The following is a 12,672-nucleotide window of genomic DNA, read 5'->3' on the forward strand; positions in this document are numbered from 1 at the left end:
GTGTGTGCTCCCTGCCAAGGTCAACATCCAAGGCAGAGCTGGGTATTTCACAGCAAAGGAGCAGAGAAATGCAGTGTCTCAGTGTTTGGCTCTGTAAAGCTGATTAACAATAGCAATGTTGTCTAAAGGATCAGCCCACCTTTGGGTGCTAATATAGATTATCCAAATAAAATAAGTTGTCTAATACTGGTATAAAGTTATATTTTTAGTTTGATGCAGGTTTGAAGAACTGTCACATCTGCTGTCCTGAGAAAAGGCAGGTCAGGAAGAGTGAGAGGTGGGGAGGAGTTCTTGGTTACAGAGTCTGACTGTGGATCAAGCTTCCAGAAGATACTTGGGCAAAAATGGAGCATGGGAGAAATGGTGAAAATCCTAAAATCCTTCCCTTTCGAAAATACCTTTCCCTTACAGAGTCACTCCAAACACACAAAATTTCACATTACCTTTAAATTGTGCTTGTGATGCAAGAATGGGAGAGAGAAGATGGCTGCAGGTTAAGAGCCTTGAGCTTTGCTGATAACACAGGTTCAACCTCAGAGGGGGGACTGAAAACTCCACAGAATCCATGTTGTTCCTATCGGTAAACTCTATGGTGAGGATACACATAAAACCTTCAGTTAATAGTCTGCTTGGATCCCATCTGGGTTGTCCATGCCTGGGATGTTACAGCTTGTTGCCTCTGCGATATAATTCCCCTTTTCCTGAGTGCAGACACATTCCCGGAGGGCTTTAAAAGGTGTGTAGATGTGGCACTTAGGGACATGGTTTAGTGGTGGGCTTGGCAGTGTTTGATTAATGATTGGATTGATTTTAAAGATCTTTTCCCATCTAAATAATTCCATGGTGCCTTCATGTTTCTATCTCACCTTGGCAATTTCAGGTATTTCACATGATGAAGGTGGAAGATGGTGCCATCAGGAACAGAGGATGTCCCTCACAAGACAAGAGCATTAGGATAAGTGGAAAGGCCCAGGATAAATGCAGACTGGGGCTGTGGTAATTCAGGTCTGTGTGTGTCAGAGCACCCAGCTGTGGTTGGGAATGCTGGTGTAGAGGCTCCTTCCTCTTGATTTGTTGGTGAGGCACAGCCTGGCAGTCCTGGGAGCTGTGTTCCTCTTCACCTCAGCCACAGATGTCCTGTGCCCTACAAAACATCACCTCAGTGTCTGGTGAGACAGAAGAAATTCCATTTGCAAGTTCTTTCCTACCTCAAGCAAAGAATCATCTCTTCATGCAGCTGTGGACAGAGTGGAAATGTGTTTCTTCTTCAGCTTAATCATTCCCCATTCAGAACAAATCCCATCTGCCCATCGGAATTATCCTAGACAGTTACATAACTTCTAACTGTTATCACCTGGCATTGGATCTGAAAGCTATTCTGGGATAGGATTCCTCAGATAAAGCTCCCAAATTTCCAACTCCAGGGCCACTGGTTGCAAGTGACTCAACCCGGGATATAGTTGCACCTCAGGACGTTGACTCGGAAGATAACGGGCTGTGGGAAAATACACTATTTCAGCAATTTCCACTTGAAGCTCAACAAGAGGAGAATGATTGTGCTGAGGAAACAGGCTGGTAAACATGTGATCACAAGGCAGGAGGGAAGACAGAAGAGTCTGTGTTTATGCCACAGTCATTTCTAGACTTAAAACAGTTATGGTGTCTTGCAACATCTTTCTGGTCGTGTGAAAGGGTCTACAGCAAATAGGTATAGAAAACCCAACAAAACAAAGCCCCAAACCCCATAGACACAATGAAAAGACACACACACACACTGAAATCTCCACCAAATTAGTTCTAGATTAATACCAGCTCTCAACTGTCATAAATCACCACAGCCAAGGAGTCGCCACCAGGACAGACCAGTTGATAAGTGACCTTTATCTGCCTCTGTCTGTGACTAAATGACTCCTCTGCAATTCTCAGAAATAAAACTGGGCAGAAAGTATTTACCCTGCCTGTTATAGGCACGAACTCAGTTTTAATTTATTTTAATACTCATTAAAACCTGCACACTGGTGGATTTTGAAACAAGACAGGATGGGCAAAGGCTGACCATGGTTTTACACAACATGCAGAGTATAGTATGGGACATACGCAGTTATAAAGTGTGAAAGCAGTGGAGAATTAGATTTTCTTGCCTATATAATAATTTATTTTGATGCTAGATATCACCTCTCATTGGAGGTCTTGCCTATGTCTGTGACCATTAAAGTTAAACCCAAATTTCAATGCTATCTATGCCCATGGGTAATTCCATGTCTGAAAAAGAATTTGAGGGAAAGACATTTGTTCCAAAATAAGATGGATACAGAAGTTACATGGAGAAGAGTTGTTTCCAGCAGCTCAGAAAAAAACCCAGTTGCATCTCCAGAACTTCAATAAAAATGGAATTCTCTCTTTTCTCTGCCTGCTGTAGGCCAAGAGAAGTGGGGTGCTCCCCCATCCCCAAGCCAAGGGACTTTGTTGCAGAGGTGTCACAATGTTTACCAGGCAGAACAAGGCTGTCCCCTCCCCAACAAGCTGTGTTGTAACCAGGAAAGGGATGAATGTGTAACCAGAGCAGGAGATAGAGACATGGAAACATGCCCTTGGTGACACCCAGCCCAGGTGCCACTCTGAGCCGTGAGACAACCCACGCTGAGAATTTGTTGATGATGGTTGACTGAGCTGGAGTGGGGTGCAAGACCTCTGCGCCTGCAATTCAGTCTGAAATGTTAATAATCCACTGGGTCATTTCGTATTTTTGTAGGGGTTTGTTCAAACATAAACTCACCATGGTAAAACAGTTACAGAACTTTAAGATTCTCACAGTCCCGAGCAGGTTGAGCTTCTCCATGTGAACAAGCTGAACCTTTGTGTTTAATATTTAGGTTCCAAGCTTCCAGCAGGGTGCTCAGTTGGCCAAAACCTCTTGTATCAGCCACAGTGTGGTCAGCAGGACCAGGGCAGTGACCATACCCCTCTGCTGAGGCACCACCTCAAATCCTGGGTTGTTTTGGGCCCTTCATCCCAAGAAAGACATGGAGGAGCTGGAGTGTTTCCAGAGAAGTGAATGGAGATGGGGAAGGGTCTGGAGCACTAGGTGCAGCTGAGGGAGCTGGGGGAGCTCAGTCTGGAGAGAAGGTTCTCCATGATGGTGCCTCATGTGCAGGTGCTGGAGGTGACGTTGCTGTGGCTGTTCTGTTAATTTTGTGGTCTCTTCCCACGACATCCCCCAGGCCCTTTACTTGTCCATCGTGTCCATCACTCCCTCCCAGGCTGCTGTTTGCTCTGCCCCTCCCTGTTCTTAGCACCTGTGGTGCTGGGAAACAGGAGGAGACTTGTTTAAATTCACCTACAAAAGTTGCGCAGAAATTCCATTTAAACCTTATTCCTGTGCTGTTCAGTCATTGAGAAGTTAATTACGCAGATGTTGCCTCCCTGCAAAATCTGTGTTGAAATAAGTCGTATTGAATTAGTTATATCAATATGACCATATTTGATTGTGTCCAGGTTGTGGACACATCCTCCTCCAGCTTCTGGGGGCCCAGGAGGCTGCAGTTCCCTGAAGGAAGTGGCACAGAAACCCACAGGCACTGGGTTTTTCCATGACTGTACCCATTGTTTTTTGCAGGATTTTCAGGCTGCTACAGCCAAAGCAAACAGATAACACTCCAGATAAATGCTTAGTCCTTTAATTCTGCTGGAAAGAAACTTCCAGAGTGGGGGGAAGAGACCATTTGGGGTTTTAGCTTGTTAGGGGGAAGACGTAAGGTTGAGAAGAGTAATCTCTTCAAATGCCACATTGTCAAAGTCTTTGCCAAGGATTGTTGGGATATTTGCTGCCATCCAAGGGAGACAGGAAAAATGGCACAGGAAGGGTTGGACCCCCCCTCTTCTTTCTCCCACCTTCAGCACTTACCTTTTGCTTTCAGGCTGGGCAAATGTCATAGTTTGAAATTGGCCCCCCTTGAGAGTTCGAGGGGCTCAGAGGTGATTGGGTGCCAGGACAGTGTTCCCTGGAGAGCGCTTCTGCTCAAAAATCATATATCACAGCACTGGAAACAGTTGGCAGGGCAGTCTTGGTTGTTTTGCTGTTGGTGTCTGCTGCGTGTAGGTGGACAAGGACAGGGGGTGGCTGGGCTCCCTCTCTTCCCCTCCGGGGGGGGGAGAGGGAAGCCCTGCGACCCCCCAGCTCAGCCTTTGGCTAGAGTTAAAGTCAGCATTTGGAGTGTGTGCTGTGAAGGAAGAGATTCACAGCCCCTGAGGTAAGAGGGAGGAGGCCAGGCCTTCTTTCCCCCCCTGCAGCTGCGGGACGCTTGGGACAGTGTATAACTGGACTGAGCTGCCTGTGGCCAAGGCTAGGGGGCTTTTTTCCCCCCCACTGCATTTAGGCTGGTGGGGGGTGGATTTTGAGGCTCAGCACTTGAGCAGAGCCAAGTGGACGGGCTGATAAATCAGCTCGGCGCTTGGGAGAAGAATCCCAGGCAAAATTGGAGATGGGCCAAGAGAGGCTCGGGAGCTGCCTGCCGAAGCTGACCGGGGGCAGCCAAAAACTGACTTAGAGGAATGAAGATTCCAGGACACGTACGCTTGATAAGCTGCACTGCAGCAGCCTATGGACCAAGGTGGGACACCGAGAGGGAGAGATCACCAGCAGCAGGAGAGCAAGGACTCAAAGCTATCTTCTCCGACTTCATGAGGAGGAGAGACTACAACGAACAACTGCTGGAAGTCGGTGAGGAGAGAGTGTTCAGGAGCCCAGAACACTCCCACGGCAGACTGTGTTACATATCAGCCTTAAAGGCTGCTCCTGGACTAAAGTTAAAGGAGGGGCTTGAAAGGATTGACTGATAGTAATGTAATATATATATATAGTTGCCTTTAGTTTGTATAGTATTTATTTGTGTAAATAAATGTATATACTTCCCCCTTCCCCTACAGAAGCCTCTGGCCTGAAAGTTTCTCTCCGGTGTTAGGATAAATTGTTGAGAAGGGTGGGGGAAGCCTAAAAATTGGATTTTAGATTTCTAAATGTAGCTCAAACTGCTACAGCAAGGCAAGGAAAACAGTGCCCTGGGATGCTGCCAAGACAGGACAGAGCATCCTGTAATTCTGGAGCAGCCGCAGCCTGGATTTCATTTTCCTGATGAAAATGAGCAGAGGAGGATGTGGTACGATGCCACAGGGAAATTCCAGCGTGGCCCTGGCACAGCCACACTCAACAGGTTTATCCTCTTAAGCCTGTCCAAAAGCACTGGAGAATGTTGTTGTCTGACCAGCAGCAAGGATAGAAGTTTATGATGGAGAAAACACACTCCTGGGGCTGTGATTGGAGCAAGATCTTACCCAGGGTCATCAAATCCACCAGGGATGTGGCAGCTCCACACAGGAAAAGCCACCACTGCAGTTTGCAGCAGTCCCAGTTTCTTTGGAATAGCTGGAAAGGAGATTTAGTGTGTTCCTAAATTCATCTCTTGAGCTGTCTACCAAACCAGAATCTACCCCATCTGCACCACAACTTAAAATGATCATGGACTTTTATTTTATCATTTAATTTTTTCATATTAAAGAAAAATCCATTATCACAGTTTGGATGGTCCTCATAACTTGCATGGGATGGTGCTGTGGATACAGTGGGAGAGGGGACGTGGAAAGGCATCAGTTCAGATTCCAAATATTTTGCAGCAGATGCCCTGAGTTCCCTCAGCAGTTAAACACAGCACAGTAAATCACAGAATCGCAGAATCATTATAGTTGGAAAACACCTCCAGGGATAGGGGGAACCTGGTATAGAAATCTTCCAGGCAGAAAGTGCTGTGTGGGTTGGTACTTATGTAAAAATAGGGATTCTCCCCTTTAAACAAGTGAACTATTTTTCTTTTTTAAGAAAAAAAAAGTAATATTCTTGTATTCTTGTTTGTTTTGGTTATAATCCTCTAGGAATTTTTTCATTCAGCAAACAGTTCAAGGGAACATCTTAAATTAAGGTTTCATTGCCAGAACCCAAAACAACACTATTTTCCATGGATAAACGCGACATTTCAAAATATCCCACTACTTTGCAAGGAATCTGCTTCTGTCCAAAGATTATTTTTTGCCCAAATCTCCCTTTAGTGAAATCAAGTCAATCAGATCCTTTGAGTGGGGTTGGATTTGAGCTGAATTCCAGTTTGCTTTGAGGAACATGCCCTCCTGTGGGTGTCAGTGACAGCTGCAGCAAACCTGCTCCTCTGTGAGAAGAGAGAAGGGAGACCAGACTCAAACTCCTCTTTCTTTACCAAAAACTTCCTAAAATGAGTCTCCTTCGCCTCAAACCACCCCGGTGCTGTACAAGAGGGAGATGAGATCTGGCTTAGGAATAGGCTGCAAGAAACAAGGAAAAATTAAGTCCAGTGATCAGCTTGACAGAAGAGGTGATAGACAGGTCCCTAATTAAAAATAACAGCGCTGGAATGATTCCCAAAGATCCCAGGACTGGATAACTTCTATGGTCTGCAGGATTTTATCAAAGGTGTTTTTTTCAGGCATTATCAAGAATTTTCAAGTGTTATCAAGTGTGGATGTGGCATTTGGGGCCATGGTTTAGTAGTGGCCTTGGCAGTGCTGGGTTAATTACTGGACTCGAGGATCTTACAGGGCTTTTCCAACCTAAATGATCTTGTGATTATCTGAATTTCAAATGTTGTTGGCAGGATACAACAAGAACCTGTGCTTTGTGTTTCACACAATAATTGACACTTTGGAAAGAATAAGAGCACATCCAAATTTATTCTACATTTCTTTTCCAGAGGTACAGATGCCTTTCAGTGGGGAATCAAGCTCTAAAAGTTTAATTGATAACAGGTCTGAAACAACACTTTGTAGGTGATACTAAAGGGGATTGCAGGCACCTCTGAAGGATTTCATTAAGCTCTTGGCAAATTCAAGTGATGACTCAAAATCAACATGATGCAATTCAACATGGCCAAACACAATGTACATTTAAGCAGGAATAAGTGACCACAATAGTGCAGGATCAAAAATAATTATTTATACAGTGTTTGTTAGGAAAAGCCTGGATTTTTCTGACAGGAAAACCAGAGGATTGCTTAATTTAGAAAACAAGAGATTGAGGGAATGAGAACAACCTTCAAACACATCAGAAGGAGCTGTTAAGGAAAATATATTTCTCTGCTCTCAGTTTCCTGTGGTGAAGGTGGATGTTTATGTGTATTAGATGACTTCTCATGAACTATCCCATCTCTATTTTCTATTTTAGTTTATTAACGTTACATCATCACCTAAAAGTTGACAGTTTTAAATATCTATGGTTTAAGTATCTACAACGCACTAAGAAAGCAAGTTATTTCTCTTTGGAGCTTCTCAAAAACTCCATGAATTTTTCCAGTGTAACTCTCACGGTAATTTATCAAAAGCAGGAATATCAACCCTAAATCTGCAGATAGACCACATTTAACCAGCAAGTCCAGTCTCTCCAGTTTAAATTGCCTCACTCAGGCAATTTCTCTCCTTCTCTTCCTTTTCCAGTAACTCCTTTCCCGATGTGTTAGGTAAGAAAACTAATAATCCTGCGGCGTTTGGAGCGGGCTGTGTTATTGGAGTCTCCATGGGTACAGATTCCACACACTTCCTTGGCTTAGGCTAGGACATACTTTTCAGAAAACATTACAGAAAAAATACATCATAAAAGCTTTTGATTGCATGTCAATAAGGTGATTCTGGAAACTGTGAAATTCCGGATGGGGATTTTTTTTCAGAGCAATTGAAAAGTGCTCATAGTGACTCTGCTGGGTTTGACTGAGGGGAAAACCCCATAAACACCCCAAACCCCAAGGTATTTTGTAAAGCTTTACAAAAAATTCTGCTTTCCTTGGCAGCATCTGCCTTCAAAAAAACATGGATGAGAATTGAGGGTGACTTACTGGGTTTCACTGTGCAGTCTTTGCTGACAACATAAACCAGGATGGGAAGTGGGGAGCGGAGTATCATCCAACCTGGCCTTGGACACTCCCAGGGATGGGGCAGCCACCGCTTCTCTGGGCAATCTGTGCCAGGGCCTGCCCACCCTCAGCCAACAATTCCTTCCCAATATCCTATCTAAATCTCCACTTTTCCAGTGGAAAGCCGTTCCCCTTTGTCCTGTCCCTCCATTCCTTGTCCCCAGTCCCTCTCCAGCTCTTCTGGAGCCCCTTTAGGCACTGGAAGGGGCTCTCAGGTCTCCCTGGAGCCTTCTCTCCTTCAGGTGAGCACTCCCAGCTCTCCCAGTATCTCTCCATGGCAAAGGGGCTCCAGCCCTTGGAGCAGCTCCGTGGCCTCTTTGGACTCGCTCCAACAGCTCCACGTCCTTCTGATGCAGAGGACCCAGAGCTGGACGCAGTAAATTTGCCATTAAACAGATAATTTTGTTTCACGAGGGTGATGCTGCTGCTCCCCCCCATTCACCACATCCCCCCAAACTCCGGGAGCCTCATCCCAGGGCAGCAGGAGGCTATTGCACCGATTCATCAATATTCCCCCAATTCGCCCCAAAACCACGACACCCCCCGATCGCTGTTTGTTGTCGGTGACGTCACAGCCCGTCGCCTTGACAACGCTTTGATGTCATGGACACCGCACGGCGGGCGGGAAGGGGGGAGGGAGAAACCAGGCGGCAACCGCGGAAACCCCTTTTTAATATTTAACAGCCGGGGGGAGGAAATCAACTTTTTTATTCTTTTTTTTGTTTGGGGGGCGATTTATTGAGGAGAATTATCCAAGTTCCCTTTGGCCCCGCCCCGCCACCTCACGCGTCATGCGCCGGGGCCCCGCCCCGCGCGTGAGGCGCCAAACCGCGCGCGCCAACTCCCGGTACGCCCCTCCCCTTTCTCTATTGGTCCGCCAGCGCTTCGTCCCGCCTTCCCAATTGACTGACAGACACTGAACCAATAGCCGGCGGGGTATGGCCCTGCCACACCCCCCGAGGGGCGGGGTCGGGCGGTGACGCGAGGGGGGCCGGGGTAGCAACAGTTGCCTCGAGACCCGGCGCCCGGCGCCATAGTGACCGTAGCCCTGGAGACTGTTACTTGCCAACGGCGGCAACGCGCGGCCCCGGCGGCCGGAGCCCAGCGCAGCCCGCGGCACCCGGCGCCGACTTCAGGTGAGCGGGGGCCGCCCCTGTGATGGCGTGGGTGGGTCGGTGTCGGGGGTCGGTGCGGCGCAGGGGGCCCCCCCCCCCCCCTCGTCCCAGCGCGGGATGCGCGTCCCCGCGGCTTCCTCCCCTTCCCCGGGAAGTTGGGAAGCGGTGGAGGCGGCAACGCTGAGCATCCCACCCCCCCCGCTCCCGCCACGGGTGTCCCCCCGGTGCCCCCGGGGCACCGCCCGCGGCGCGGCCCCGCCCGGGGACGGGGACAGGAACGGGAACCGCCCGCCCGGGGATGGGGAGGGGGGGAAAAGAAGTGGCCCCCGCGCTTCCCGTAACTCTCCGATCTTGGCAGCGCGGCCAGTTGGGAGTCCGACCCGGCTCCGGCGGAGCTGCGAGTCCAGGAGTGCCCAGTGAGGGTCGTGAGGGGGGCACAGGGCAGCTTCGGGGCTGTGCTGGGAGCTGGATCCCTCCGTGCTGTCTCTGCCCCCTGTCTCTGTTTCTGTCTTCCCTGTCCCCCCCTCTGTCCCTATGCCCCATCCGTATTGTCCCCATCTCCCTCTTGCTGTCCTTGTCCCCTCCTCTGTCCCTGTCCCCCTTTCTGTGTTGTCCCCTCTCCCCCTCTGTCCCCGTCCCCCTTTCTGTGCTGTCCTCGTCCCCCGCTCTGTCCCCGTCACCCCCTCTGTTCCCTGTCCCCCCTCGCTGTTCCTGTCCCTCTCTCTATCCCTGTCCCCCCTCTCCGTGCTGTCCCCATCCCCCTCTCCGTCCCTGTCCCCCCTTTCCGTGCTGTTCCCGTCTCCTCCTTTATCCCTGTCCCCCTCTCTATCCCTGTCCCCTTTCCTTGCTGTCCCCGTCTCCCCCATCCATGTTCCCCCCTTCTGTGCTGTCCCCGTCCCCCTCTCTGTCCCAGTCCCCCCTCCCTGGCCGCTCCTCCTCTTCCCGGGGGTGGTTTCAACTCCAGCTCATCCCCGGAGTTCGCCGGAGCCCGGGGGATCCCGGCGCTCGCCTCCCTGTTGGTTTTAGGAACGAGAGAAAATCGCGGCGAGACCTATTTTTAAGCGTCTATTGCCGTCTATTCTTGACTCGGTTTCTCCTATTTTTTTTGAATAAAGTATGTTGTGAATCAAGACCCATCTCCTGGTAGAGTGGGATTTTGTGGATGTGCTTATTTCCAGTTTGAGTTCCCACTGTCTGATTAAATCTTTCCATTCTTTCTACTTAGATACCGCTCCAAAGCCTCTATTTGGGTTTTGCTATTGAAAGAGATGAGTCTTACTAATTAAAAAGTAGAATTAATAATAATTTTATTAAATATTATTAAATTTACTTTACCTTTTTGCACTTGGAAGATCTTTAAACTTATAAAGGGTTTAAGTGGTAGGTTAAACTGAGAGCTCAGCTCCGGAGTCATTCAGTCGAGGCTTTTTTCATCTGCTTCTCGACTTTTCAACACTATCTCGGTTACCAATCGTTTGAGAATAGAGACTAACAGCTGACTTAGAAAAAGAAAGAAATCAAGCTCAAAATACCGACCTTAAGCTCCTGGGCTTCCTTCTCTGCCTCTGCTTGTTTCAGTTTTCAATCTGAGTTTGCTTTAGTCAGTTCAGGATTAATTCAGTCTCAGGTTTTATTTTAAAGGGAAAGGTTTAGTAGAAGGGGAGGCATTTGGGGAGGCTCTTTCATGGTTACCTTGCTCAGGATGGGTTGAATCAACCTCTGACTGTATCTGCTGAGGGAGTTTGGGATGAACAAAGTTTGACCTCTGGATGGCTGGAGTCAGGTGAGGAAAAAACCCCAAGGTAGGACCTTGTAGGACTTTGTAGGGCCAAACTGTGGGTGTTGGTTACCTGATAGTTTAATTTTGAAAATCTTAGTTGATGTTTTTAAAAAACAACACATCCAGCTGGTTTTTTACCCCTCAATGTTGCTGTTCCAAGGGATAGGAAATTTGAAATTTTGTGAGATGTGTTGCATTTGCCTTAGGGTTATACAGCTGTGGACATTTGTTGTTCTAAGCCTTTGGAGCTCATGTTCTCAAAGCTGCTCCTGTAGTCCTGAGGTTTGGAAATACTCATCTTTTTCCTTGGAATCTGGGTTCTCAGGTAACAACAGGATGTTTGCCTAGGGAGTGAAAGCCCAGACACAGGTGAGGAGTTGACAGCTGGAATTTCTTTGTCCCTGCTTGCTTCCTGCAAACTGGGAGCGATCCCAGTGCATTGTGGATGGTGATAAGAGCATCTGCTGCCAGGGCAGAATGTCAGAGCCAGGTCCTTCAGACTTCACTGGGACTCCCACGGACAGTCCCTGCTTTGCATTTCTCTGCTGTGCCATTTGCATCTCATGAATTCCTCTCATAGTGTCCCTGTCCTGGGGCCCTGTGTGCCAGCTCTGTTCCCTATAGAAGAGCCAGTGGTGTGCTACAGCACCCAGGGAGAGGCTGAGACCTGCAGGCAACACACAGGAGGCCAGTGCAGCAAATTCACTCTCAGCATCAGATCTGCCCTCTCAAAAGAGGCATTTGTAGGTTTGGCATATGAATTTGTAGATTTGCCCTATAAATGGAGACATCCCCTTCATCAAAGGACTTGGCACCATTGAGTCCCCACGGCAGGGCTGGGAGGGAGGGATGGGGTTGCCCATCTCAAGACTTCAGGCTGCACATAATCTAGAGAGAGCTACTGTTAAATCATGTGTTATATGTGTAGAGGTACATCAGAAAGACACTTTGTGTGTCCTTTTGTGTGTGTAAACACAATCAGCCCCATCCCTGGAAAGTGTCCAAGGCCAGGTTGGACGGGGCTTGGAGCAACCTGGTCCAGTGGAAGGTGTCCCTGCCCATGGCAGGGCATGGGACTGGATGGGCTTTAAGGTCACTTCCAATCTAAACCATTTTGGGATTCTGTAACTATTGAAAACACAAGGAACCAGCACCTCCAATGCCATCAACTTGCTGTCGTGTGTCCCCCTATTGGGGGAAATCCTCCAGCTGAGAGTATTTATTGACTAAAAGTCACCTTTTTGCCACAAAACAACTTCAGGGCTGCAATAAAAGCAGGGTGGCTCACAAGTGCAGCCTTTCCCAGCCCCACGACAGCAGAATAGACGGCGCCAGCCATTGTCTTTAAATAGTCTCCTGCTTGTAACACCTCAGAGCATCGACAGCTGCTCTGTCTAATCACAACATGCTTTCCCTGTTAATACAGGCCTGTAAACAGAGCTGCTTTAGCATATTCCAGCAGATTTCCCTCACTCAGTTTTAGCACTCCCGGAGCTAAAAGCGTCCTGCGGAGTCACCGCGGGGCTGATTCAACAGGCGGGTCTCGCCGCTCGCCTGCTCAGCCAAAGTTTCTGCTGCCGAGTTATATTTAAACCAAGTTTTTGTTTTTCCCTTCTTCCCCTCCCTTGGAACAAATGCCAGCACAGCTCAGGGCTGGAGCCCAGCCAGCTGGAGCCCGACGTGCCAGGGCTTGCCATGGTAGAGGGAGTGCTGGAACTCTCTCCTGCATGATCTGGGATTGTGCTCCTGATATTTGGCACAAAGGGAAGGTTTCTTGCTTTAATCTGAGCTT

At 48.3% G+C, this 12,672-nt stretch overlaps 1 protein-coding gene across 6 annotated transcripts in view; it reads left to right on the forward strand.

Annotated features, from left to right (window-relative positions):
* The first annotated feature begins 9,036 nt into the window (after positions 1 to 9,036).
* RFX2 (regulatory factor X2) overlaps positions 9,037 to 12,672 on the forward strand; it is a 64,626-nt gene continuing 60,990 nt past the window's right edge. For 4 of the 6 annotated variants that reach the window (XM_017836429.1, XM_017836433.1, XM_017836434.1 and 1 more), the window contains exon 1: positions 9,037 to 9,121. The gene's annotated coding sequence lies outside the window, so the exon portion shown is untranslated. The remainder of the gene's footprint in view (positions 9,122 to 12,672) is intronic. The other 2 variants (XM_017836430.1, XM_017836432.1) reach the window with 2 other exon arrangements.

Source organism: Lepidothrix coronata, unplaced genomic scaffold (genome assembly GCF_001604755.1).
Source record: "Lepidothrix coronata isolate B3197 unplaced genomic scaffold, Lepidothrix_coronata-1.0 Scaffold277, whole genome shotgun sequence".
Taxonomy (NCBI): domain Eukaryota; kingdom Metazoa; phylum Chordata; class Aves; order Passeriformes; family Pipridae; genus Lepidothrix; species Lepidothrix coronata.